We start from the raw sequence: 6041 nt of genomic DNA, 5'->3' as shown, positions 1-6041 counted from the left end.
AACTCGTTCGGGCGGGTCGTTCGGGCGAGGGCGCGCCCGGGCGAACGAGCCCATATCAAAAATGCTAAGTTGTGACCCGAGGTTAGCTTTATGCACGTTCGTGCAGCTCGTTTGCCCGGCTCTCCCTTGTCGCTTCGTTTGGGTCGTTCAGGTTGGTCGTTTGAGGGCGCCCGCGTGAACTCGTTCGGGCGAGGGCGCGCCTGGGCGAACGAGCCCGTATAAAAAATGCTAAGTTGTGACCCGAGGTTGGCTTTCTACATGTTCGTGCAGCTCGTTTTCCCGGCTCTCCCTTATCGCTTCGTTTCGGTCGTTGGGGCAGTCGGTTGAGGGCACCTGTGTGAACTCGTTCGTGCGGGTCATTCGGGCAAGGGCGCGCCTGTATCAAAAATGCTAAGTTTTGACCCGAGGTTGGCTTTGTGCACGTTCGTGCAGCTCGTTTGCCCGGCTCTCCCTTGTCGCTTCGTTTCAGTCGTTCAGGCGGGTCGTTTGAGGGCGCCCATGTGAACTCGTTCGGGCGAGGGCGTGCCCAGGCGAACGAGCCCGTATCAAAAATGCTAAGTTGTGACCTGAGGTTGGCTTTGTGCACGTTCATGCAGCTCGTTTGCCCAACTCTCCCTTGTCACTTCGTTTGGGTCGTTCGGGCGGATCCTTTGTGGGCGCCCGCGTGAACTCGTTCGAAAGGTTCATTCAGGCGAGGGCGCGCCCGGGCGAACGAGCCCGTATCAAAAATGCTAAGTTGTGACCCGAGGTTGGCTTTGTGCATGTTCGTTCAGCTCGTTTGCCCGACTCTCCCTTGTCGCTTCATTTCGGTCGTTCATGCGGGTCGTTTGATGGCGCCCGTGTGAACTCGTCCGTGCGGGTCGTTCGGGTGAGGGTGCGCCCGTATCAAAAATGCTAAGTTGTGACCCGAGGTTGGCTTTGTGCACGTTCGTGCAGCTCGTTTTCCTGGCTCTCCCTTGTTGCTTTGTTTCGGTCGTTCGGGCGGGTCATTTGAGGGCGCCCACGTGAACTCATTCGAGCGGGTCGTTTGGGCGAGGGCGTGCCTGGGTGAACGATCCCGTATCAAAAATGCTAAGTTGTGACCCGAGGTTGGCTTTGCACGTTCGTGCAGCTCATTTTCCTGGATCTCCCTTGTCGCTTCGTTTCGGTCGTTCGGGCGGGTCGTTTGAGGGTGCCCACGTGAACTCGTTCGTGCAGGTCGTTCGGGCGAGGGTGTGCCCGTATCAAAAATGCTAAGTTGTGACTTGAGGTTGGCTTTGTGCACGTTCGTGCAGCTCGTTTTCTCGGCTCTCCCTTGTCGCTTCGTTTCGGTCGTTTGGGCGGGTCGTTTGAGGGCGCCCGTGTGAACTCGTTCGGGCGGGTCGTTCGGGCGAGGGCGCGCCCAGGCGAACGATCCCGTATCAAAAAATGCTAAGTTGTCACCCGAGGTTGGATTTGTGCAGGTTCGTGCAACTCATTTGCCCGACTCTCCCTTGTTGCTTCATTTCGGTCGTTCGGGCGGGTCGTTTGAGGGCGCCCGTGTGAACTCGTTCGGGCGGGTCGTTCGGGCGAGGGTGCGCCTGGGCGAACGAGCCCGTATAAAAAATGCTAAGTTGTGACCCGAGGTTGGCTTTGTGCACGTTCGTGCAGCTTGTTTTCTTGGCTCTCCCTTGTCGCTTCGTTTCGGTCGTTCGAGCGCCCATGCAAAATCGTTCGGGCGGGTCGTTTGAGGGCGCCCGTGTGAACTCGTTCGGGCGGGTCATTCGTGCGAGGGCGTGCCCAGGCGAACGAGCCCGTATCAAAAATTCTAAGTTGTGACCTGAGGTTGGCTTTGTGCACGTTCGTGCAGCTCGTTTGCCCGGCTCTCCCTTGTGGCTTCGCTTCGGTCGTTCGGGCGCCCATGCGAATTTGTTCGGGTGAGGGTGCACACGGGCCAACGAGCCCGTATGAAAAATGCTAAGTTGTGACCCGAGGTTGGCTTTGTGCATCTTGTTGCTGCTCCTTTGCCTAACTCTCCCTTGCTGCTTCATTTCGTTCATGCGGGGGCCCATTCAAATTCTAGATGATCCGAGCGACAAGTTTTCTTTCCGTGTGAAAGGTGGGTTGGTAATTGAGTTGTGTTTTCGTGTTTGCCTGAACGATGGCCTTGGGTCGTTTGTTGGGCGGCCGATTTTCATCTTCTCTCCATCTCCACTCGGTAGCGCATGAGCAGTAATTTTGGCCAGGCTCGGCGTGGGAGGCATATGTGAACAATTCCCCTTCCGCTCTCCAAGTTCTTGGAGCTGTATGGGCTGTTGTGGTGTGGCTCTCTGGCTCATCTTGGTCCCCGTGTGCCCCTTCAGAAGATACCAGCGCCAGGTTTCCTTTCTGTGTGAAAGGTGGGTTGGTAATTGAGTTGTGTTTTCGCGTTTGCCTGAACGATGGCCTTGGGTCGTTTGTAGGGCGGGCGATTTTCATCTTCTCTCCATCCCCACTCGGTAGCGCATGAGCGGTAATGTTGGCCAGGCTCAGCCTGGGAGGCATATGTGAACAATTCCCCTTCCGCTCTCCAAGTTCTTGGAGCTGTATGGGCTGTTGTGGTGTGGCTCCCTGGCTCGTCTTGGTCCCCGCGTGCCCCTTTAGATGATACCAGCGACAGGATTCCTTTCTGTGTGAAAGGTGGGTTGGTAATTGAGTTGTTTTTTCGCGTTTGCCTGAACGATGGCCTTGGGTCGTTTGTAGGGCGGGCGATTTTCATCTTCTCTCCATCCCCACTCAATAGCGCATGAGCTATAATTTTGGCCAGGCTCGGCCTGGGAGGCATATGTGAACAATTCCCCTTCTGCTCTCCAAGTTCTTAGAGCTATATGGGTTGTTGTTGTGTGGCTCCCTGGCTTGTCTTGGTCCCCACGTGCCCCTTCAGATGATACCAGCGATAGGTTTCCTTTCCGTTTGAAAGGTGGGTTGGTAATTGAGTTGTGTTTTCGCGTTTGCCTGAATGATGACCTTGGGTCGTTTGTAGGGCGGGTGATTTTCATCTTCTCTCCATCCCCACTCGGTAGCGCATGAGCTGTAATTTTGGCCAGGCTCGGCCTGGGAGGCATATGTGAACAATTCCCCTTCCGCTCTCCAAGTTCTTGGAGCTGTATGGGCTGTTGTTGTGTGGCTCCCTGGCTCGTCTTGGTCCCCGCCTGCCCCTTCAGATGATACCAGTGACAGGTTTACTTTCCGTGTGAAAGGTGGGTTGGTAATTGAGTTGTGTTTTCGTGTTTGCCTGAACGATGGCCTTGGGTCGTTTGTATGGTGGGCGATTTTCATCTTCTCTCCATCCCCACTCGGTAGCGCATGAGTGGTAATGTTGGCCAGGCCCAGCCTGGGAGGCATATGTGAACAATTCCCCTTCCGCTCTCCAAGTTCTTGGAGCTGTATGGGCTATTGTTGTGTGGCTCCCTGGCTCGTCTTGGTCCCGCGTGCCCCTTCAAATGATACCAGCGACAGGATTCCTTTCCGTGTGAAAGGTGGGTTGGTAATTGAGTTGTGTTTTCGCGTTTGCCTGAATGATGGCCTTGGGTCGTTTGTAGGGCGGGCGATTTTCATCTTCTCTCCATCCCCACTCGGTAGCGCATGAGCGGTAATGTTGGCCAGGCTCGGCTTGGGAGGCATATGTGAACAATTCCCCTTCCACTCTCCAAGTTGTTGGAGCTGTATGGGTTGTTGTGGTGTGGCTCCCTGGCTCGTCTTGGTCCCTGCGTGCCCCTCCAGATGATGCCAGCGACAGGTTTCCTTTCCGTGTGAAAGGTGGGTTGTTAATTGAGTTGTGTTTTCGTGTTTGCCTGAACGATGGCCTTGGGTCGTTTGTAGGGCCGCCGATTTTCATCTTCTATCCATCCCCACTCGGTAGCGCATGAGCCATAATGTTGGCCACGCTCGGCCTGGGAGGCATATGTGAACAATTCCCGTTCCGCTCTCCAAGTTCTTGGAGCTATTTGGGCTATTGTGGTGTGGCTCCGTGGCTCGTCTTGGTCCCCGCCTGCCCCTCTAGATGATACCAGCAATAGGTTTTCTTTCCATGTGAAAGGTGGGTTGGTAATCGAGTTGTGTTTTCGGGTTTGCTTGAACGATGGCCTTGGGTCGTTTGTAGGGTGGGCGATTTTCATCTTCTCTCCACCCCCACTCGGTAGCGCATGAGCGGTGATGTTGTCCAGGCTCGGCCTGGGAGGCATATGTGAACAATTCCCCTTTCGCTCTCCAAGTTCTTGGAGCTGTATGGGCTGTTGTGGTGTGGCTCCTTGGCTCGTCCTGGTCCCTGCGTGCCCCTCCAGATGATACCAGCGGTAGGTTTTATTTCCGTGTGAAAGGTGGGTTGGTGATCAAGTTGTATTTTTGGGTTTGCCTGAACGATGGCCTTGGGTCGTTTGTAGGGCGGCCGATTTTCGTCTTCACTCCATCCCCACTCAGTAGCACATGAGCGGTAATATTGGCCAGGCTCGGCCGGGAGGGATATGTGAACAATTCCCCTTCCGCTCTACAAGTTCTTGGAGCTGTATGGGATTTTGTTATGTGGCTCCCTGGCTCGTCCTGGTCCCCTCGTGCCCCTTCCCATGATACCAGCGGTAGGTTTTCTTTCCATGTGAAAGGTGGGTTGGTGATCGAGTTGTGTTTTCGGGTTTGCCTGAACGATGGCCTTGGGTCATTTGAAGGGCGGCTGGTTTTCGTCTTCACTCCATCCCCGCTCGGTAGCACATGAGATGTAATGTGGGCCATGCTCATCCCCGTCCCTCTTTCCCATCCCAATGATAAGAATGTTGAAAGTTTTCTCGGCGCTCCTTTGAGCCTTCATTGTTGTGGGTCCCAGATGGAAGCCCCAAAACTCAGTCGTTGCCTATCTCGCTATCGTGCCCGTCGGTTGTTGCGAATAGAGAAATTTCATTGGGTTGGGCAGCCATTTGTGGCTCCATTGAAATTGGCTCCTCGTTATATTGTTCACCTCCTCCCTATTTGGTGTGGAGGGTTTTGCTTTTCGTGTGAAAGGTGGGTTGGTAATTGAGTTGGTTTTTCGGGTTTGCCACAAGAATGGCCTTGGGTCATTTGTAGGGTGTCCAATTTTCATCTTCTCTCCATACCCACTCGGTAGCGCATGAGTGGTAATGTTGGACATGCTTGTCCTTGGAGGCATATGTGAACAATTCCCCTTCTGCTCCAAGTTTTGGGAGTTGTATGGGTTGTTGTGCTGTGGCTCCTTGTGATGGCTAACCTCTTCATTGTTCGGTTGTTTATGGTGTTGGTGTCTTGTGCTTGTACTCTTTTCGTGTTGGCATTGTCGGTTGAGATGCATACATTTAAGAGGGACGTGGAAGGGTTTTGGTTGTAAACCACCTACCCTCCCTCTTGCTTGCTTTTTCCGTCGGGCGATGTGAGGTGCTGTTCTCCTTATTGTAAAGTCAAGGGTTGGAATTCCTTTCAAAGTGCACATCGTTCGTGGTTGCATTGGCTTTGAGGTTTTGATAGATGTGTTGGCCCATATGTTTGATCGAGGGGTCAACTTTTCCCTTGCATCTTGCGTGCGTGGCAGGATTTTGCGGTTGGAAATGTTAAGTCACAACGTTTATGGGCATTTGTTGTTTCAATTGTGTGTATGCGCTCCTCGTCCAATGGGGAGGAGGCTTGCTACTACTATAGTCATCGATGGTGGGGGCTATTTGGAAGAAGGATTTCGAGGTGGAATGCTTCGACCTCCCTCCTTTGCGTGGAGGTGGCCGTAGGGGAAAGTTATTCATCGTCCGGTCGGTAAAGCTGTGGGAAATCTCCTAGGTTGCCTGTACGTAGGGTGCGTGGGGTGCAGAGCTGCCCGATCCCTCCTCCTGTTTGGATATGTGTCCTTGTATTGTGTAGCGACCCTCTTGATTTGCATTTGCTTCCTTCCTTTGCCTTCGCATCGTGGTTGCCGCAGGCGGTCAAGTGATCGAGGTCCACCGTCAGCTGGCGCGGGTGGACTCCTAGGTGGCCTCGGTGCGTGGCGTGGAGGGTCGGGGGGCATTTCTGAGAAGAGGTTGTGGGCTCGGTTGGTCTTATTTGGAAGAAGG

This window comes from Pinus tabuliformis, chromosome 7 (assembly GCF_031772625.1).
Source record: "Pinus tabuliformis cultivar Carrire ecotype Pingquan chromosome 7, CPIR1, whole genome shotgun sequence".
Lineage (NCBI taxonomy): Eukaryota > Viridiplantae > Streptophyta > Pinopsida > Pinales > Pinaceae > Pinus > Pinus tabuliformis.
The sequence above is the reverse complement of the archived record's forward strand: the minus strand, read 5'-3'. Positions refer to the sequence as shown.